This window comes from Trachypithecus francoisi, unplaced genomic scaffold, assembly GCF_009764315.1.
Source record: "Trachypithecus francoisi isolate TF-2019V2 unplaced genomic scaffold, Tfra_2.0 Lachesis_group11, whole genome shotgun sequence".
Lineage (NCBI taxonomy): Eukaryota > Metazoa > Chordata > Mammalia > Primates > Cercopithecidae > Trachypithecus > Trachypithecus francoisi.
Genome location: NW_022681456.1, coordinates 1,832,325 through 1,854,976, shown reverse-complemented (window position 1 = coordinate 1,854,976; position 22,652 = coordinate 1,832,325). Strand labels below are relative to the sequence as shown.

General features: G+C 49.5%; 1 long non-coding RNA gene across 1 annotated transcript; it reads right to left on the bottom strand.

Moving 5' to 3' along the window:
• Positions 1–1,468: 1,468 nt before the first annotated feature.
• Positions 1,469–20,750, bottom strand: LOC117089170. Its single transcript, XR_004439485.1, has 3 exons — positions 20,424–20,750; positions 19,276–19,878; positions 1,469–2,977 (listed from the first exon to the last, which is right to left on the bottom strand). It is a non-coding gene; the product is annotated as an uncharacterized LOC117089170 (long non-coding RNA).
• Positions 20,751–22,652: the final 1,902 nt, after the last annotated feature.

Genomic DNA, 22,652 nt, shown 5'->3' with positions numbered 1-22,652 from the left:
AGGGCTCACCCCAGGTGCGTGTTCACACACAGGGGCTCACTCTCAGGGCTCACCCCGGGCGGGTGTTCACACACAGGGGCTCACTCTCAGGGCTCAGCCCGGGCACGTGTTGACACACAGGGGCTCACCTCAGGGCTCACCCCAGGTGCGTGTTCACACACAGGGGCTCACTCTCAGGGCTCACCCCAGGTGCGTGTTCACACACAGGGGCTCACTCTCAGGGCTCACCCCGGCGGGTGTTCACACACAGGGGCTCACTCTCAGGGCTCACCCCGGGCAGGTGTTCACACACAGGGGCTCAGTCTCAGGGCTCACCCCAGGTGCGTGTTCACACACAGGGGCTCACTCTCAGGGCTCACCCCGGGCGGTGTTCACACACAGGGGCTCACTCTCAGGGCTCAGCCCGGGCACGTGTTGACACACAGGGGCTCACCCTCAGGGCTCACCCCAGGTGCGTGTTCACACACAGGGGCTCACTCTCAGGGCTCACCCCGGGCGGGTGTTCACACACAGGGGCTCACTCTCAGGGCTCACCCCGGGCAGGTGTTGACACACAGGGGCTCACTCTCAGGGCTCACCCCGGGCGGGTGTTCACACACAGGGGCTCAGTCTCAGGGCTCACCCCAGGTGCGTGTTCACACACAGGGGCTCACTCTCAGGGCTCACCCCGGGCGGGTGTTCACACACAGGGGCTCACTCTCAGGGCTCACCCCAGGTGCGTGTTCACACACAGGGGCTCACCCTCAGGGCTCACCCCAGGTGCGTGTTCACACACAGGGGCTCACCAGGGTCCACCTGGGGAGCACAGGGCTCAGTCCCACACTTTTCACCAGCAGTTCCTTCCAGGCCTCAACAGCCCTGCTCAGCAGTGTGGGAGAAAGAAGGGCATTTAGAGAACAGAACCATGGGAGATGTTATGTGACATGTCCCTCCTCTTCCTCCTGTCACAACATCAGGATTTCCCTGAAGAAAGGGACCTGCACTTTGCCCCAGCCACTCACATCACCAGTGAGCATGTGGCCTAGTGCTGGCCAATCAGAGTCATATACAGCCCAGCCTCATCATGGTGATTGGATAAGAGGTGGGCACATGACCAAATCAAGCCAATCATAGTCCCAAACATCCTCATCACAGTGATTGGATAACACATAACCGCATGACCAGATCAAGCCAATCAGAATTACACACACTCTCATCACAGTGATTGGATAAGGGGTGGACACATGACCAAATCAAGCCAATCAGAGATGCACTTCCTCCTCCTCGCTGGGATTGGGTGTTAAGGACAGTAGATACTGATTTTTGTTTTGGAAAATGATGCAAGTTTTCTGTTTTAAAATTGAATTATGTAAAATAAGGTAGTGGATGGAAAGAAAAAAGTAACAGGTGATAAGCTAATATCTCAAACATGGAGCTCTGTGAAAAGTCAGCCTTGAAGCCCTGAGTTCATCCGGCCACTAGAGCCTCCCTGCAGCTCCGCGGCAGGCTGCGGGTACCGCCATTCTAAATGCCACGTACGTGTCCGCCCTCTGAATTATGAATGGTGTTTACAATTCCTCCAACACAACCGGGCCATCAATCATTTATAGCTGCACCCACGGCTCTGCCACTCTGAGGTCGCTGGAGGAGAAGGACTGACCAAGCCTGATGGGTGAAGGAGAAGCCGGCGGAGGGGCTGGAGGCCAGGCCGGGCCTGCTGGAGCCAGAGGGAGGCCAATTCCAGGACCAGTGTCCTCTCCGCGGAAAACACCACATGAGCTTGCTGACATCGCTGACCACTTCCATGAGAATGGAAGCAGAGGGACGCACCCCGGAGGGGCAGAATTTCGTGTCCTGGAACGCCGGCAGTCAGCCCCTCACTCCCGTCTTCCCGTAGAGGAGGTTGTTTGCCTTCTCAGCCTCTTCAGGAAACAGATTCCACTCCTCACCGGTAAACCAACTCCAGGTTTCATTATCTGCGCTGCCAGGCTGCCTGGCTGTGTCTGGCCTTACCTGTTGACCGGGCACCACAAGTGGGTGCTGTGCTGTGTGCTCACCAATTGCTGCGCCTCCTTCCTGGGTACATGGTGGAGCCACATTGCCCAGCCTGCCTGGCAAGGAGGTGTGGTCACCTAGCTGCGTTCTCATCAACAGATGGGATGGGAACCATTTCTGGCCTAAGGAAGTATGATTACCGCCTTTATGATGTCGTCCATTCTCCTGGAAGGACACAGACATCAGTGAGATGGTGATCCACATCATGGCAGGGGTTTGGTTCTCAGAAATACACCATAGAAGAGAGTTACCTATCTGAGAACCACTTGGACTGCCGTAAAGGCAAGACATAAACTTCTACTGAATTTGAGCCATCATGTATTGTATGAGTGTGTGCAGTTGTTTAAAGAGAGAAACTGCTTACTGACATAGACACCGTGTGTTGAGTATTTAATATGTGCAAAATATTGTGCTAAATGCTTTCATATACAGCGTTGCCTAAGCCTCAAAACAACCTGCAGACCTGGAGACTATTATTTTCCCACTTCAGAGATGAAGAAATTTAAATTTGGAGAGGTTAAACTTGCCCTGGGTCACACACCTACTGATGAATAGAATCGGGACCCCACAGCTCAGGTTCTCAGTGCCAGCTAGAGTATCCTCAAAGCAACATGATGCAGGAGTATTGGCCATGAAGCTATTCTTTCTCCCTGCTCCATGCAGCAGGGAAGGGGCCCCCCTGGAGCTCCACAGCAGCAAGCCCCAATAAGGTGGGCAGACAGGAAGGGAGGCCATGTGTGCCATTGCCCTTCAAGCTCAGCCTGGGCTGGGGCCTGCATGTCAGGGACCTCTTTCTGTAAATGGCAGAAACCCAGCTCCCAGTGGCCAGCACAGAAAAGGCCACGTATCTGCTGCTCATCGACCCCAACATTCCAAGAAAAGCTGGATCAAGGTGTTTCTTGATGACCTCAGGAGTCTCCTTCTCCATCTCTGTCTGTTTTCCCTGAAGAGGAAACAAGGCAAAAGAAACTTGAGGCTCATGTTCTGAAAGCTAGATAGTGAAGTGCCCTCTCCTCTGTAGCAATCCCTGAAGACCATCCTCTACACTTGTCACCTTGCAGCAGCGACTCAGGGTCACTGACCTGCCCCTGGCCACTGCGGCAACCGCTCGGGGTCACTGATCTGCCCCGGCCACTGCGGCAACCGCTCGAGGTCACTGACCTGCCTCTGGCCACTGCGGCAACCGCTCGGGGTCACGGACCTGCCCCTGGCCACTGCGGCAACCGCTCGGGGTCACTGACCTGCCCCGGCCACTGCGGCAACCGCTCGGGGTCACTGACCTGCCCCGGCCACTGCGGCAACCGCTCGGGGTCACTGACCTGCCCCTGGCCACTGCGGCAACCGCTCAGGGTCACGGACCTGCCCCTGGCCACTGCGGCAACCGCTCGGGGTGACTCACTTGTAAATGCTGCTGCATAAGCCATAAGGGTGCAGGAGGCAGCAGCTGGAAGGGAAATGCAGAGAGAAACTCTGGGGGATTCCAGATGGGACGAGTGATCAGCTGACAGCCCTCCAACCACAATGCACAGTTCCCCATGCCACAACCCCTGTCCCCATCCTGCCCCTGCTAAGGAGTCTGAGAGCTTGGGGTCACCCTGTTCATCCCTGCATATGTGCAGATCTGCTCTCAAACTCCTGAAGTGCTGGAATTCTATGCAAGTTCAGAATCTCAATTATGTGTGACTTCAACCCTATAAGCCTCATGTAAGGCTTCTTCCTTTGTCTGAACTCACAATAGCCACTGAAGGGGGAGATTTGGTGACTTCATTCAACATTTGGTTATTAAGCACCCCCATGTACCAGGCTCTGTCCTGGGCGCTCGGGACACAGCCCCAGGAAAGTCATGGCTCTGCTCTCATGGAACTTATGTTCTGGTCCAGTGGAGAGACATACAAGTATGTGAGAAAATGAATAGCATAATCCTCGGTTGTCAAAAGGGCCGTCGATGAAACAGAACAGACCATGTGACAATGTGGCTAGGGAGAGGTCATTATGAGCCGAGGTAGCCAGGAAAGATCTCCTGGAGGGTGTGACATTGGTACCAACAAAGAGCCAATGGCATGCAAACCTGGGCAGGGGCATCACCAGGGAACGGTCATGCAGCAGAAACCAGTGTGGCCCCATGAAGAGCAGAAAGGAGGCTGGGGGCAAAGAGAGAAGCCAGAGCTGCAGCAGGTCAGCAGGGGCCGGTCTCCGCGTGCCTTCCAGGCAGGGGAAAGGGCCTCGCTTTTGCTAAGTGCCCTGGCCACTAGTAATGTGGGGAGGCAAGACAGTGTGCAACATGCTCTGCCCACAAGAGGCCTCCCAGGCTGCACTGCAGAGAGAGGTGGGAATGGAAGGAAATGAGTTTGCAGTCTACGGCATTGGTCCAAGCAGGAAACGACTGGAGCTCAGACTATAGCGGTGGCAGTGGAGATGGATGGGGGCACATTTTTTCCAGATGTCTCTTGGAGCTGGAGATGACAGAATTTGTAAATGGTTTGGCTCTGGGGAGAGACACACAGAGAGAGAGAGAAAGAATTGGTCTTCTGGTATTATCTGAAGAGGAGGAAACAGGTTTAGGGGAGATGCAGGTAGGCTGATGAAGAAGCACTGGTATTGGTTTTTATGCACATTTGGAAGCCTTGGGAAGGCCTGTGTATTCTCTGGAAATGAATTGCTCATTATTCCAGTTAGTTATCCACAAAATAATGCAAGGTTTACAATAAATTGTATTTCCCAGCTACTGGGAAACTAAGCTGGTAGGAATGAACGGAGCCCACACCCAACGCGGGGCAGAAACACACGTTCCATCGTTCTGAGCTGAAAGGGAGCAGCCTGGGCAGAGCACATCGTAGGGGAGAGGCCTCTGTTCCCTGCTGTGCCGGGCCAGGGTGACTGGCAGTTGATAAACGGCCCCGCTCCTAACAAAGAGCCCTGGAGCGGGAGCCGGTGCGGTCAACGTGCCATTTATCTTAAAGCTTTCATGGAGGGAAAAATATGTTTTAAAAGTTGCCGGGAAAAGGACAATTATTATTGAAACTCTTCCGTCAATGTCTTCTCTCATTTGCCAGGCAGGGAGATGCTGACATACAAGAGTGAGGCCAGGCGGACTTTGGAAGGGGTCGAGAAGGTGGCCAGGAACATAGTGTCCTCCCTTGGCTGTCACTGGTCCGCAGGCCATGGACGCCTCTTTGAGGACAGCTTTGAAAGTAAGGGCCGCTGCGAGCTTCATCCACCTGATGTCTGGGGAAGCCCGGGACTGGCTTTGCAGGAGCCCACACTCGTGACACAGAGGGGCGTTCTCCGCAGCTCTCTGCTGCACGTCCATCACAGAGCAGCCGCGCTCCCATCTCTGGTGCAGATGGCTCCACCTGCAGTCCCAGGCAATAGCACAGACCTCAGGACTGCACGGGGCAGCTTCTCCTGGGAGGCCCAGATCAGCAGTGGACACACGGCTCTCCAGACCAAGTCACTGACACTGTGAGGGTGATGTCCTCACTCAGGCTGGTGGCAGTGTGGACAGCTGCTCTACATGGAGGGATGCAGGCCCAGCTTTTCCCTGAAATCCAAACCCAGCAGGCCCAGGGCTGCCATCAGGGATGCTGATTCTAAGGTGGAGGGAGGTTTCCAGGAAACGGGAGGTCCATCTGGGGAAAGAAGCAAAGGCCACCCAGAATGACGGAAGAGCACAGAGCACAGTGAGCTGCAGGCATGGGGAGAGCTGGCTCAGACGGGCACAGGACAGAGGACTCGGGAAGGGGAAACAGCACTGCTGATCCCAGCGAAGGTCTTGAAAACTGACTTGGTCAATTTATGGAGAATTGGGGTTGAATTAATGATAACAAAGCAGTTATTTTAAGCTACTGATTTGAGGGAAAAATGAAATATCCAGATGAGGAAAGTCCCCATGGTCTCTGTCGGCTCCACGGTGGACGGGGCTCAGATGAGCTCGGTGATGTCAGCAGCCAGTCTCGATTTGAGGGAATCCCAGTGGCAGGGGTGGATGGGGGTGCCTGTGGGTGGAGCAGGCGGAGGAGAAGCAGGTCCCAACCTTCCCTATCGAAGGTGGTGCCTCACATGGAAGCATCAGGAGATGGAAACACAGGCTGTCATTTGGAGATGGGAAGACAGACAACACGAGAGATGACTAAAAGAATGAAAGGTGGTCTCTGGGGAGGGACAGTGGAGGAGAGAGGGAGAATATCATTTTTGTAGCTATGGAACTCATTAAATTGGGTGCAAATACCATTTCTTTTTGAAAAGTAGAAAAAAATTATTAAAAGAACCAGTCAGTGAGAACTGTGGTGACCAGCTGGCGTGACTGGAGAAAGAGAAGATTATAATTCATTCGCTCCCCTTGACCCCTCCTCTCCACCACAGTCTCTCTGGGCTGGGGCCGAAATTCCCAGATTACAGCTGTGGAATGCGTCTGCTTCCTCCTACACTGCTCCTGCTCATATAATTTAAATTGCCCCTGATGAGGTCTACTGCTTCGGAGTAACATCCAATCATTCCAGATACTTTGAGCATCTAGAAGCCTATGACAGCTGGAGAATCTAATCTTGAAGCAATAAATGAGATAAAGCTTGGGTGAGACAAACACCATAGGCCACCTCTTCACCTCCATTATTCATGAAACTATCTCATTATAACTGTGGGTTGCCATGGTGACAGGCAGTGGAGAGACAATCCTAAAAAGTTTGGAGAAGATATTTTATAACTAAGGGCTTTTGGTTGCAAGCGACTAAAACCTGGGTCTTGATGGTTTAAACGGAAAGTTTTTTTGTTGTAATTCCCCCAGCATTGCGGGGAAAGCCTCAGGAGTGCTGACAGCCAGCACCAGGGCCCAGCAGTGTCATCAAGACCTCAGTCTCTGCCCTGGGGGCTCTGCCTTCTGCTCTGCTGTATTCATTGCTGGGCCCCACGTGGCATCCCCTGAAAGCCCCAGGCTCAAATCACCCTTAATATTAGCAGGCCCAGACTCTAAACAAATAATGGCCAACCTCCGAAAACAATACCACCAAGGCAAAATACTGTCAAGAGGGGCTGGATAAAGTCTGTGGGGCACAAGGGAGGCATCCAAGAAGGACATCTAAATGAAGACCTGAAGAATAAATATGAACTGTACAAAAAATGGGCACAGGAGAGCACTCCAGGTCAAGGGAATTATAGATACATAAGATATCGATCTGGAGGATCCTGAACCATTTGAATAACTGATTCCAGGTCCTTAGTAGGAAATATTCAAGATGTGCCTGGGTGATATGGTATGGCCCTGTGTTCCCACCCAAATCTCATGTTGAATTGTTAATCCCTAGTGTTGGAGGTGGGGTCTGGTGGGAGATTATTGGATCACGGAGGTGGTTTCTAATGGTTTAGCACCTTCCCCTTAGTGCTGTCTTGTGATAAAGTTCTCATGAGATCTAGCTGTTTGAAAAGGGTGTAACACCTCCCCCTTTGCTCTCTCTCTCTCCTGCTGGCCATGTGAAAACTGTGCCTGTTTCCCATTCGCCTCCTGCCATGAGTGTAAGTTTCCTACAGCCTTCCTAGAAGCAGAAGCCTGTATAGCCTGCAGAACCATGAGACAATTAAATCTCTTTTCTTTATAAATTACCGAGCATCAGGAATGTCTTTATAGCAGTGTGAGAATGGACTAGTACACTGGGTCATCTCGGTGTCTCACAGATCAAAGATGCTGCCATGGACTCATGAAGTGGTATTGCCCAGACACAGGAGCCAGCCTGATGCTCTTGCTGAACAGGGATGTGTTAACACAACTCAGAAAGAATAATGACTGCAATGGATTAGAAGACTCAGGGTACATCAAAAGCCATGACTCAGAGTCAGAAATGAACATGTGGCCATTATTACCTACCTTGCAGAATAAAAGGATTATAAGAGAATACTATGAGCAATTGTATGCCAACAAATTCAGAAGTTTAGGTGAAACAAACTCCTGGTAAAACACAAACTACGATAACCGACTCAAGGAGAAATAGAAATTTGAACAGACTTATAACAAAGAAAGAGACTGAATTATAATCAGAACCTCCCACCAAAGAAGACTAGAGGACAAAGTGGCTTTGCTGGTAAACAGCACAAACATTTAAACAAACACCCAAAATTATCAAACTCTTCCAAAAAAAAATAAATAAATAAAGAGGAAGAAATACTTCCTAACTCTTTTTATGAGGCCAGCATTATCCTGATACCAAAGGCAGACATCACAAGAAAAAATTACAGATTAGTATCCCTTATGATTATTAAATCTTTGACAAAATACTAGAAAATGTAATACAGCAGCGTGGTAAAATAATTATACAACATAACCAACCAAGTGGGATTTATCCCAGGAACACAAGGATGGTTAAACATACAGCAGTTATTTAATGTAACACACAAAATTAGTAGAATTAAGGAAAATATTACAATTGTCTCAATTAATGTAGAAAAAGCATTTGACAAAACTCAACAGCCTCTTATGATTTAAAAAACAAAACAAAAGCCAACCAAACAAAAAACCAACTCGACAAACAAGAAATGGAAGGCAACTTCTTCAACATAACAAAAAGCATTTAGGAAAAACTTACTGCTAATGTTGTACTCAATGTTGAAGGACTGAAGCCTTCCCAGCTAAATTCAAGAACAAAACATGCTCACTTTTGCCACCTCCATTCAACATTGTGCTGAAATTTCTAATCATAACAATTAACCAAGAAAACAAAATAAAAGACATACAAATTGGAAATGAAGATGTAGAACTACATTCCTAGATGACTTGATCTTGTACATAGAAAACCCTAAAGAATTCACACACAAAAAACTACTAAACATAATAGAATTTAATAGAATTGCAAGATACAAAATCAACACACAAAAATCCATTGTATTCTTACACATTAGCAATGAAAATTCCTAAAATGAAATTAAGAAAACAATTCAATTCACAATGACACCAAAAAGAATAAAATATCTAGTAATAAATTTAATTGAGGAGGTGTAAGATTTGCACTCTGAAAACAAAACATTAATGAGAGAAATTAAAGAAGACCTAAATAAATGGAAACACACCCTGTGTTAATGTCTTAGAAGATTTAATATTGTTAAGACATCAAAACTTCCCAAAGCAAGCTACAGATTCAGAGCTATTTCTGAATCACAATCTCAGTGGATTTTTTTCTTTTTTTCTCTTTTTTTCCTTTTCTTGTAGAAATGGCAAATCTGATATTAGAATTCATATGAATTGCAAGTTATGGCAAATAACTAAAATAATCTTTAAAACTAACCAGGTTGGAGGACTCACTTTTTTTTTTTTCATTTCAAAACATATTACTGTGCTGCAGTCATCAAAACAGTGTGGTTCTGGCATAAGGATAGACTGATGCAATAGAGAGTCCAGAAACAGGCCTGTGCATCCACAGTCAAATGACTGACAAGGGTGCAAAGAGGATTCAACAGGGTGAGAATAATCTCTTCAACAAATGTTGCTGGGAAAACAGGATATTCACCTGCAAAGAATGAGATTAGACCTATCCCACTCCATATACAAAAATTAACATAAAGTGGATCAAAGAGCTAAATATAAGAACTAAAAGTATAAAACTCTTAGAAGAAAGGGGTAATGACTTCATGACTTTGGATTTGGTAATGGACTTTTAGCTTTGACACCAATCGCGTAAGCAACAAAAGAAAAAAATAGATAAAGTTGACTTTAGCAAAATTAAACTTTCGTGTATCAAAGAACACTGTCAACAAAATGAAAAGGCAACCTACAGAATAAGAGAAAATATTTCCAGTTTATATAACTGCTAAGGACCTAGAATTCAAAATGTGCAAAGAACAGATACAACTTAATAACAAAAGGACAACCCAATTAAAACAGAATTTAAAAACAGGCGGACAACTTGGATATTTCTCCAAAGAAGATATATAGATGGCTGGCAAGCACATGAAAAGATGATTATAACATCTGGGGTCATTAGGGAAATGCAAATCAAAACGTCAATGAGGAAGCACGTCACACCCCGTAGGATGGTAACATAGCAGTAATAATAATAGCGACAAAGGTAAGAAGTGGGTCAGGATGTGGGGGAAGCAGAACTCTCACGCATCACCGTATGTACAATGTGTATGTAAAATGGCCCTGTGGAAAATGGTTCAGCACTTCCTCAAAAAGCTAAACATAGAATTACCATCTGAACCAGAAATTTCACCCCTAAGTCTATGCCCAAAAGAACAGATACTTGTAGATGAATGTTCCTAACAGCACTATTCACAACAGCCAGAAGTTGGAAACGGCACAAATGGCCAATCAATGAACAAACAAAATGTGGTCTGTCCATGCAATGGAACATTTTTCAGCTTTAACAAGAAATGAAGCACTCACACATGTGACAGCATGGATGGGCCTTCAGAATATCCCTAAGTGAAAGAAGCCAGCAACAAAAGATCATATATTGCATGATTTCATTTATGTTAAAAATATCCAGAATAGCTAAATCCAGAGACAGCAGATAAGTGGCTGCCATGGGCTGTGGAGGAGGGAGGACAAAAGGAATGAAAATGTTTTGGAGGTGACCGTCGCACAACAGTGTGAATATACTGAATGGCACTGAATTGTACACTTTAAAAGGATTCATTTTATGTTATGTGAGATTCACTTCAATTAAAAACAAGCTATGAGTAAAAGAATGTGTATAAGGGGTGATACAGACGAGATATATACAACAAAACTTATTGCACACTTCTGGAGGTTGCTAGGATGCCAGTCCATTATGCTGAAAACTGATAAATAAAGTGGAAAACTAAGCATTTATCCTGGCTTCCTGGTATTAATTGTATTTCATGATAAATCATAGCCTTAGTGGATAAGGGATGGCTCTTCTAAACAGAAGCACTCAAGCAAATAATTTCAGAAGGAGGAAGAGAATTAGAAGTTCCAACATCTTATTAAAAATTTTCTAGGTTAATGTCATCAATAGATGGTAAAACTCTTAAGTGGAAGATCGATAGAGAAACTTGCAATGAATGAATCATTGTTGCCATCTGAATTCACTGATCAGTCTCAGCATCATAAAAGGTGAGATTTAATCATTATGTGTCTCCTGATATGCTGCAGTACAAAGAATACAGCTTCACCTACCAGGTATCCGTGCACAGAGCAAACCTGGATCTCATCAGCCCTGGCATTTAATTTCAAGCCTGCAGCAACATGTGAGGCAGGGAAACAAGTTAAACAGCCCCGGAAGCCATCGGGCAGATCCTAATGTGAATATCTAATGGGACTTGCTTTCCTCAAAAAGCCAGCATGAGGTAGGAGATCTGTGAAATGGAGCTGGAGGTGGGGGCAGAAAGAGACAGTTCTAGATTTCAAGAGACTTAACAGATAGAGCTTTCTGACACGACATATAGAATTTGCTTGGATCTGGATTCAAATAAATCAGCTACTAAAATTCAGTTTTTTCGATAATCAAGATATTACCGGAAAGGGGCCCTGATCCAGACCCCAAGAGAGGGTTCTTGGACCTCACACAAGAAAGAATTCCAGGCAAGTTGGTAGAGTAAAATGAAAGCAAGTTTATGAGCGAAGTAAATAAACAAGAGAATGGCTACTCCATAGACCGAACAGCTCCAAGGGCTGCTCGTTGCCTATTTTTGTGGTTATTTCTTCCTTACTTGCTAAACAAGGGATGGATTATTCATGAGTTTTCTGGGAAAGGGATGGGGATTTCCCAGAACTGAGGGTTTCTCCCCCTCTGAGACCATATAGGGTAACGTTGCATTTGTAAACTGTCATGACGCTGGTGGGAATGACTTTTAGCACCTGATGTATTAGAATTAGCATTTAACAAGCAGTGAGGACCACCAGAGGTCACTTTCATCACCATCTCAGATTTGGTGAGTTTTGGCCGGCTTCTTTACCACATCCTGTTTTATCAGCAGGGCCTTTTTGACCTGTATCTTGTGATATCAATTCTGTCCACCTCCTGTCTCATCCTGTGAGTAAGAATGCATAGCTTCCTGGAAATGTAGCCCAGAGGGTCTCAGCCTCATTTTACTCAGTCCCTGTTCAAGATGGAGTCGCTCTGTTTCAAACACCTCCGGCAAAGGGAATTTGAGTATAGACTAAGTGTTTGTCTTAGTCAGTTCAGGCTGCTGTAACAAAATGCCTTAGACAGGGTGGCTTATAAACAACATTTATTTCTCACAGTCTAGTGAGTCCAAATTCAAGGCTCCTGCAGATTCAGCGTCTCACAAGGCCCCCTTCTTGGTTCATAGATGGTGGTCTTCTTGCTGCATCCTCACATGGTGGAAGCAGCAAGGCAGCTCTCTGGAGCCCATGTATATGGGCACTAATCCATTCATGAGGGCTCCATCCTCAGGACCTAATCACCTCCTAAAGGCCTCCCCTCCTAATCCATTATGTGGGTGATTAGGTTTTGACATATGCATTTTGTGGGGACACAAACCCTGAGCCCACTGCAGTGTTTGATTAAATGAAGAAGTTGTTCATTTTGCAAAGCATGAGTGTAGAATGGTAGTCACGGAAGAAGAGATTCCTTATTCGGATGCCTATTGAAGGATTTAGGAATGTGAGGACATGGGGTGTGCAATTTGCTTTAAAGCACTCAACCATGCTGCAAGCTTCCCTTTCCCTCCACATACATCTCTCTCAGTGCTCTCTACCCAGTCCTGTGCCTGGAGGCTGACCTTAATATCCAGTAGTAAAGGGACTCTGTGTCCTCTGGAGACCTTTGGCTCAACCAGAGGTGAGGGGCTGTGCTCAGAACACCTGCTCCCCTACCCCTGCTTGCTGGACTACAGTTCTTGTCTGGCAGCCCCTCATGCAGAGCCAGCTGCTGCCCCGCTGGGTGAGTAACCACCCCCCGCCCCGGGCCATGGAGACGCAGTGGTCTTAGCTACACTGCTGAGACCCTGCTAAGATCCCAGCCCTGAAATGCTGCACTGGCTCTGCAGACTTCCTCCGCCCACCCACGCCTGTGGGAGCCATTCCTTTTTTTTTTTTTTTTTTTTTTTGAGACGGAGTCTCGCTCTGTCGCCCAGGCTAGAGTGCTGTGGCCGGATCTCAGCTCACTGCAAGCTCCGCCTCCCGGGTTCACGCCATTCTCCTGCCTCAGCCTCCCGAGTAGCTGGGACTACAGGCGCCCGCCACCTCGCCCGGCTAATTTTTTTTTTTTATATTTTTTAGTAGAGACGGGGTTTCACCGTGTTAGCCAGGATGGTCTCGATCTCCTGACCTCGTGATCCGCCTGTCTCGGCCTCCCAAAGTGCTGGGATTACAGGCTTGAGCCACTGTGCCTGGCCTAGGGAGCCATTCCTGCATCCACCTCTTCCCTGTCCCATTTAGAGTCACTTGTTACCTGTGGGACTCTGACTCTGGGGGAAGTAAAATGTTTGTGGTTGTTGATGTCAGGCAATGAGTATGTGAGAGCTTTATGTATCCTCTACCTTTCTGTACATTTTTGAAATTTTTCATAAGCAGACAGCAAACATAAATATATACACACAGTCACTCTATTTTTCCATTATTAACATTATAAATTTATGTTTAAAGGTGCACATGAGATGTTTTAGAAGGATACACACCAGATTCCAACTGTAGCTACCTCCAGACGATGAGACTAGGAGGGAGCAGAGCAGGAGGGAGCGGAGCGAGCTGGGAGGTGTCCTCAAGCCGGGAGGTGTCCGCGAGCTGGGAGGTGTCTTTGAACTGGCATGTGAACTCTCCTCCCTTCCTCCTTAGGACCTCTCCCTCCTCATGATCTCAGTGCTTCCACTTATTTAAAATCACTCATTTAAATGAGTGAACCTCCACTCATGCAAAATCACAGCTCAACATCACTCCCTCTGGGGAAGCTTAAACAGGGAGTGCCGTGGGCAGCACAGGCCACCACTGCTCATACACTTCACCTTCACAACATTTATCTCAGCGGTCATTTACATTAATCTCTGTGAAAATTTGAGAATTCTCAAGGAGTGATTCTCCACTGTTCTTTGTGGGATTTTCTGTTCCCAGGGCTAGTTTTATACCGATCCATGTGATAATTTGTGGATGCCTCCTAGCTATGAGCTCCAAGGAAGCAGAATTTTTCATTATATTCCCAGCCTTGATCACATTGCCTGGCAAATGGCAGGTCCTCAAATACACGGGCTTTGGCAAATTCTTTGAAATTTCTACTAGAATGTATTCTTTTTTCTGCCACTTAAAATAATTTTTAAGTTATTGCTTTAATTTTGTTGCAAATTTTGTTTGATTTTGAGGAAACTGTAGAAAAATAATTTAAAATCTTGAAGGTAAGAAATAACTTAGGTGCAATGTGCATGGAAAATAAGCAAAAGATAGGTTATGGAATTGCATAGATTTTAAAGTCTCTGAATGCAGAATGCATCATCATGACTTTGTAAGGCAAGTGAATTGGAGGAAAGCATTTGAAGACATGACAAACAACAAGTTTGTATCCTTAATATGTAAAGAGCATATTCAAATCAATATGAAAAAAGAGATCTGTATACAAAGGATTGGCACGAATAAAAAGTTCAAGAAAGAAGACACACAAAAACAATGGAGCCGCAATGGAAGCAACATCACTATCCAAGATACACAAACAAAATGAAAATACTTCATGTTCATTGGGTCAGAAAAGACGGAAATGAACTGCAATAGCTGATGCCAATGAGGGTCTGGGGGATGGTGTCTCAGGACCCCTCTGGGGGCTGGTAAGTGTCCACTGTTCGAAGCTTCTGGGGGCAGTTTGGTGAAATGTGCCAAAAGGCTTTCACATTTGGAGATGTTTGCTCCATGAAGAAATGCCTACAAGGACAGACTCACAGGACCTATGACTAGGGCCAAGCCCCCAAAGCATGCAGGGCTTAGCTTCTCCCACTAAGATCGCCAGCCCTGAGTCACTCCCTCTGCGCACTTCCCCTACCCTCGCATCCCTGTGGGAGCTGTCCCTGCCTCCACCTCTCCCCTACTCCCTGATCAGGGACATTTGATCAGCACTGTTCGAAGCTTTATGCTGGAGGAGCAGTGACAACAGACCCAGCCCCTTTACAGGGCCAGGGGTGGGAACCTACACAGTGAAATGCCACACAGTAGGTCCACAGTCACTGCGAAAACGCGCACACCACAATGTTAAGTAATTTTAAAGAGGACCTTTTGTGTATTAGGATCCATTTTGTTTCAAAATACATGCATGGCATTCATATGTAGGAAATGTTAAAGCTGTAAAAACACGAACGGAATGCCTGAAGTGTGGGGCATGGAGGGACACGCTGACCCGAACACGCCTTCCACTTCATGGAAATGCCTTCGCGCTGCTTACTTTCCTGCTTTTCTTTCACAGGAAGCTTGTATCACTTTCACAACCAGCGAAGCCATGTGTAGGTTCCGTGTCGAGGAAGAGAACCCCCCTACTCCTGGATGGCAGGTGTCCCTCTCAGCTGAGCAGGGCTGTCTGGGACCATGACATCCACCTGGGCTCTCCTGGCCCCCAGAGAAGAGCAGTCCAGCGCATGTGCTGGCTGCACCACAATGTCTCCTATGAACAAGGCCCACAGGCAGTGGCTGGCTGGGCAGACGCCCCTGCCCTGAGCCGGAGTCTCTCCAGGTGGCTGCTGCTTTCCCACCCGGAGGGTCACAGCCCAGCCCAAGCTCCAAGGGAATGGAGCAGCTGCCTGCACCAAGATTCCCTCCTCTGGAGAAGGTGCCTCCTCTTCTCCCTCACATGCTGCCTGATGACCACTGTCCTCCTTGACATAGTTCCCAGGACCAGCCTCTCCCAGGTCCCTACTCCCAGTACCCCAGTCCTCACTATCTGTGACACCTCAGCCCTGGCTGACCCCTGTCAGCCCCAGGACAGGCCACAGCTCTCATGCCACGTCCCAGCCATGAGAAACAGGGAAGGGGGAGCTGCCTGACCTTGGGCTGGGTTCAAAAGCAGGGTCAGTCCAGGCACAGAGGCTGTTTGTTTGAATGAATTGAGTGGGAGGCTGTTTTCTCGTTGGGATGGGGAGGGTTCAGAGGCTTGTGGTATCTTTTTCATTCTAGGCTCCATCAGCTGGGGCCCTGGCAGGAACCAGAGTTCACTCAACCCTTCACAGAAGGGTGCCTTGCAGAGGCGCTGGCTGGGCAAGCAAATGTGGCATGGAACTCGGAGAGGAGGGGCTGCAGTGGCTGTCATCACCACCTCTGGCCTGAGGAGCAGGGCAGGAGCCACGCTGCGGGGTCCCAGGGAGGCCATGCGGGACGCTCCACAGAAGCTGGGCCTGGAGACTGGGGGTCCCAGGGAGGCCATGCGGGACGCTCCACAGAAGCTGGGCCCTGGAGACTGGGGGTCCCAGGGAGGCCATGCAGGCTGCTCCACAGAAGCTGGGCCCTGGAGACTGGGGGTCCCAGGGAGGCCATGCGGGATGCTCCACAGAAGCTGGGCCCTGGAGACTGGGGGTCCCAGGGAGGCCATGCGGGACGCTCCACAGAAGCTGGGCCTGGAGACTGGGAGTCCCAGGGAGGCCATGCGGGATGCTCCACAGAAGCTGGACCCTGAAGACTAAGGGTCCCAGTGAAGCCGTGCGGGGCACTCCACAGAAGCTGGGCCTGGAGACTGAGGGTCCCAGCTCTTGCCAGCAGCGCAGCCCCATGCAGGGAGGGCATGAGGAATAAATGCCCTGACCTCAGCCTCTTTCTCCAGCCCGCTCTGTGCCCCAGGGGAGACTCCACTGGGAGTCCAGCTCAAAAATAGCAGGGAAGGGAGCCTGGACAGATGGAGGGCCCCAGTCATCTTAGGGTGGGTGGAGTGGGGTCGGGGGAGCAGGACAGGGCCTGGAGGGCAGCGGGTCCCACCAAGGGCCATCTGCAGACTTCAGGGACCTCAACTGGGAATGCGGCGCCAAGATGTTCTTGAACAAATGGAAGTTTTGGCAACTCTGGACCCTGGCGGTGATTGGCTGGGACCACAGAGCTGTGACCCACAGCTCCTGTTCACGCTGTCTCTGATGGCCACTGGGCTCCCTCACTTGGTCTCCGGCCTGCCCTCTGCCTCCGAGTCTGCCACTCCCCACCCAGCCTCTGTCATTTGCACCCTGTTGATGAACTGCCCAGCACGGAGGTGGAAAACGATCATCTCTGCCTCCTCAAACAGCTCGGGTTCCACTAAGCCCAGTAATAAGGAGGAAATGCAAAATGAATCTGCCGCAGGAAACCAATAAGCGCCGAAGCTCAGAGCCTTTGGCAGGGAAGAGCACAAAAATGCCAAATACAATTTTTTTCTATTAACATTATATCCACAGGCTCTTGTCAAGGAAATAACTGATCAGATCCCAAAACGAGCAATTATGCGAGCTCACTGTCTGAGCGAGACGCCTCTGGCAGAGGAATTTAATTTTGGAAAGTGTCCTATCTCAAGCCATGGGTCTGGCCTGCTTTCTGGGGCAGGAGGCCAGCCCACCAGGGAGAGAGTGCTCTGGGCCATGTGTCCCTGTGGCAGAGGCGACCCCCCGATCAGGCAGAGGATCCACAGAGCATTGGAGGCTCAGCTCTCAAGGTTCCCAAGCGTGAGGCCTTTGAGGTTGGGGCTGGGGATGAGGCTGGGGAGACACAGAGCAGCAAAACCTGGGGTCCTGTGTGCAGCGTGGACAGCAAGACGTGGCCACTGACTGAACACAGAGGGGACAGGCCCTGGAGTGACAGCATGGCCTGTCAGGGGCACATGGGGCCTGGGCTGCCACCAGCAAGTGTGCACAGAAGGAAAAGGTGCCCTCTCAGGACTGTTGAAATGGGAAGGTGCCCACCCCTTCTAGGGGAGGACCTGGAAGAGGCCCCTTCCTGAACTCAGCCCGGGTCAGAGCAGGCACCCTGGGAGCTGGTGGTGGCTAGACCAGACCCTCACCACAGCCAGGAGCCCTGGGGCGCAACTGCTGGCAGCTGGACCTACCCTCACCCCTGGTGCGTGTCCCAAGGGCATGCCTGCAGCATCCCTCACTGAGGCTGTGGCCCAGTGGTGACAGATGGGAACAGAGGAAGGGGTATGGACAGGACTCTGGACTCGGAGCACCCACCTGGCTGCTCAGGGGACAGGGAGGCTGGCGGCCACCACACAGGGGTTACCTGGACGTTTGCTCTGAGAAGTGGACTCACTGCTGAGGGTCTCCTGGCCAGGAAAGATGCCTGCAGGGCCCATGGCAGTGCAGGAAGGATCTGGGGGCTCAGTGGAGCCAGTGTGAGAAGCAGGGACAGCCCCTTCCTCAATCCCACATCTCCGGGTGAGCAGTGGGCCCCCGTCTTTGTCCTCCCCATGGATGGCCCAGATCCTGAGATCCTGGGAAGGGTCAGGCTCCCCTGGACCCCAGAGGCAGTCCTGCCAGGCTCCGGAGTCCCAGAACAGTGCAAGCCATCCGGTGACCCCAGGTCCTCCGAAGACACCTGCTCTCCATTGTGGTCTCCTCTCCTCACCTGATTCCCTCCAGGACTCCTTCCCTCAGCCTGGAACCCACCTCACCGGAGCCCCAGCTCCTGCCCTCCCCAGCACTGTCCTGGGAGTGTCCTGGCCTCTCTCTAGTGGGGCCGGGCCTGGAGCTGAGTTCTTCTTTCCAGGGCACTAACCTTGGAAGGCCTGGACGGAATGAGTTGGGGCAGCACCTGCAGGATTTCTGTTCTAACAACATGCCCCGGACAGTTCTCCTGGGCCTGATTTTGGTAGAATTGGCCCCTCCGCCCAGGAACCTGTGTAGAAGCTGAAAACTTGGCTGGGAGGGGAGGTGGAGGTTCAGCCCATGTTCCCATCTTGGCTAATCATTGGAGCAGATCCACTCACAGGCTCCAAATGTGCACATACACAAGGGTTTGGGGAACTTTTGCAACGCTGCCTAGACAACTCACCTGGACATCAGCAAGTGAGTTGTTTGTTTGAATGGAACTGGCTGTCTTTGGAGCTCTGGACTCACTTGCAGAATGCACGGTGCCCTCTCTCTACTCCCTGCCTCCCTTTGACCATTGATTTGTCCGATGGATGCTGGCATCAAACCAGCAGGACAACAAAATGCCAGCGTCTGTGACAAGGACCTGGGTTGTTGGCCATGGAAGCCTAATCACAACGGGGAGCCTCCCTTGGCTCACAGGTCTCCTTCGCCGTAAGCAGCGAGAACCGGGGCCCTTCAGAGGGAAGTAGACGGTCGGGGTCCAATGTAGCCCCAGAAGGGTGTGCCCCACCCCAAAAAAACAGTGTTGGGGGGTCTCCTTACCTCAAGCGAAGCCCCCTCGGACCCCTAGCCAACCTGGGGTTCCAGGAATAGATGTGGGAGGAGGGACCCCCACGCAGGAGGTGACTTCCTGAACAAAGTGACCTCCCAAGACTCTTAGAATCTGATAACCCTTCACTCTTTCTCCTGCGGGAGGAGAGTCTCTTCTGACCAGGCCAAGGCAACCATGGGTTTGATGAGCTGTTGAATTTCCTACTGGAAATTAACAGCCGGGAGCCCTGCTTCTACGGCAGGGTCAGGCAGGGTCAGGTAGCGCTCGCGGCATGGACTTGGGAGTGAGAGGGATAGTGTTGGGGTTTGCGAAGCGTGGGGTGCAGGGAGCTGATTATTCACTCTATATCTCCATTTTGTTTTTTGCAGAATGAGCTTTGGTGTGGATTTAACCTGAACAGGGCAGGCACAGACTGTATGCTCTGTGTGAGTTGACATTCTGCATTTTCATCCTCCAGACATGGAACGAATAGAATCTCCTTTATAAATGCGTCGATCATTTCTGCCCAGAATCTCTTCCTGTTCCTAATCACTTGGCCTGAGGCTCCACTTTTGACTCCAGAACTGTACAGGGTTCCCTCAGGCAGCAGGCTCCTGAAAGAAAAAACTTTACTTTTTTTTTTTTTAATGGAGTGAGTCACATCCTTTTCAGAAGTGGCAATTCTAACGTTAGTACATAGGGTGAAGTCACAAAGAGCAGAATGGCTGACGGCGACACCTTCGTAGCCCTTGAAATACAGTGACAAGCACAACACCCCTCCCTGGACCCATGGGTGGTGCTTCCTGCAGCCAGGACCAGGTTCCTGTGTCTCCAGCTGAGCCCCAGGCCAGGGAGTGGGCCTGAATCTAGGGCCGTGTTGCATGAAAAGCGTAGGTCTCTCTATGGCACGAACATGCACCTTGGCTCCCTGGAGGAATGAAGGGAGATCCTGAGTGGCAGACAGTGACCACTAACCAGGGACCACAGCTTCACTGTCAGGGTCTGCCGGAGCCATGGCCTCGTTAGCGTCCTAGGCTGCTCATCTCTGTGGCATAAAGGCCAACTAAGTTGGTGCGGAAGGAAAATAAATCACCGCACGCACAGCGAAGTTCTGTTGGACGTTGAGAGGGTTGTGGCAACAGCTCTCCTGTGCACTTACCTGGGAGCAGCAGCCCTGTGGAGCACAGCAGCACTAGTGTGTTCTCAGGAACCTCCTGTCCCAATAGAACAGATACTGTTGCAGGCGTGGTCTAGTCCAGAGACAGAACTGACTCAAGACATTTCACAGGGACATTATGTAATGCAGAGAACTGGTGGAAGAACACAGAAGCCAAACCCAGGGGCATACAGCAGCCCAGAATTTAGCAACAGCAGGAAGCCAGCACACCGCTCTTTGTCTTAGGTTGAAGGGAGAAAGAAAGAGGCAAAGTTGGGACTTCAGTAACGGCAGGCGCTCCCGGAGAAGCCAGACACACTGGAGGGGGCGAGACAGAAAAGCACCAGGCTGTGGCCTCCCCACCTCTCCCTCCCGCCGTGTCCTGCTGAGGCCTCCCATTGGCCAGGGATACTGTGGGTGGGCCTGTTCAGGTTCTTGACATCAGTGCAAGAAATAATTTGGGAGCAAGTCCAAAGTAAGAGTGGGCGGAGAAGTTTATTGCGAAGCGAAAGTGAGCTCCAATAGCTGGGTCAGAGAAGGCTGCTCCGGAATGAGACAGTGAGAGGGGCACTGGGAAATTCTTTTGATGGGAGTCTCACGTGATTATTCCTGAAGGAGCGGGAACTAAGCATGTTGTGGGTGGGATCCTGGGCCTGCAGACGCCATCACTGTCCATGCTGGTACATACATTGCATGTCTCATTAGCATTTTAAATCTCCGCCCAGGCATGTGCTTTGCACTATTACGGTGAGCAAAGTTCAACATAAGGACATGGTTCTTGGCTCGGCCTTTGGGACTTTTCCTCCCACAGTCACTCCTCCTTCAGCAAGGAAGCTGCCCACTGCTGATGACAGATGTCTGTCCCAGCCCCTTTCTGGAGCATCGGTTACTGACCGGGGCCCCTGTGCTGACCTGTTGGCCCCATTTCGCTTGCTCTTAGCCGCCTGCAGGTAATCATGCCTGTTCCTTCGGTAACTGCCTGCTTGAGAACTGCCCAGACATGGAGGACAAGGAGGCCAGGGAGTGCAGCACCCCTGGGAAGCAAAGAAGAGCAAAGCAAGGTGAGCGATTGGGCCCAAGGGCAAAAGCAAGTGACCCGCATGTCCACGCATGGTTGAGGTTCCTGGAAAGTCAGTTTAAATGTTTGCTGTTTTTAATATATTGTGGGGCTTGGGGACCAATTTTTTTTATCATGGTAAAATACATATAACATAAAATTGACTATCTTAACCATTTTTAAGTGTACAGTTTGATGATACTAAGTACATTGCTTTTGCTGTGCAACCATCACCACCATCCATCTCTCCATCCATCCATCCCTCCATCCATCAATCCATTCCTCCCTCCATCCATCCCTCCATCAATTCATCCCTCCATCAGTCCATCCATCCATCAACCCCTCCATCCATCTCTCTATCCCTCTGTCAATCCATCCATCTCTCAATCCATCAATCCATCCATCCCTCCATTCACCATCCCTCCCTCCCTCCATCCATCCCTTTATCTATCCTTCCATCCCTCCATCCATCCCGCCATCAATTCATCCATCCATCCATCCATCCCTCCATCCACTCATCAATCCCTCCCTCCATCCTGTGAGTGGGATCCCACTGCACCTGCATCACCTCCTCCAAGTGCATCACACTGTGGCATGTGTGGGAGCTTCCTCCCTTCTTAGGTGACTGATAACAGGAGCGGCGGGAGGGGCTCACCTCCATCCTTCTAGAATGTGTTTTCTACGTCCTTTATCGTTTTTCTGGTCCCTCCTTTTCTGCATTGTCTTCTTTTGTGTGTAGTCGATTTTTTGTAGTGAAATGTTTAAATTCCTCTCTCATTTCCTTTTGCGTATACCCTGCAGTTATTCTCTTTGTGACTGATAGAATAAAGTTGCTACACTCTAACGTGAATTTATCCTGGTTAAATGTCAATAACGCAAAACCTTCCACTCCTTCACATCTCCATTCCCACTTCCTTCAGTTGTTGATGTCACGGAATTATATCTTTATATGTCATGTGTCCAAAAACAGAAACAAATAATATTTAAATGTATCTGTCTCTTAAACTATGTAGAAAATAAAATGTGGAAACACAAAACAAACTTATAATAATACTGACAACTTTTGTACAACACCTGTTTACTATTCAATTGGGTTGTCTATTTCTTACTGACTTACAGACTTTAAAAAATATATTCTGGATATGAGTCCTTTGCCAGTTACGTGTGTATAAATA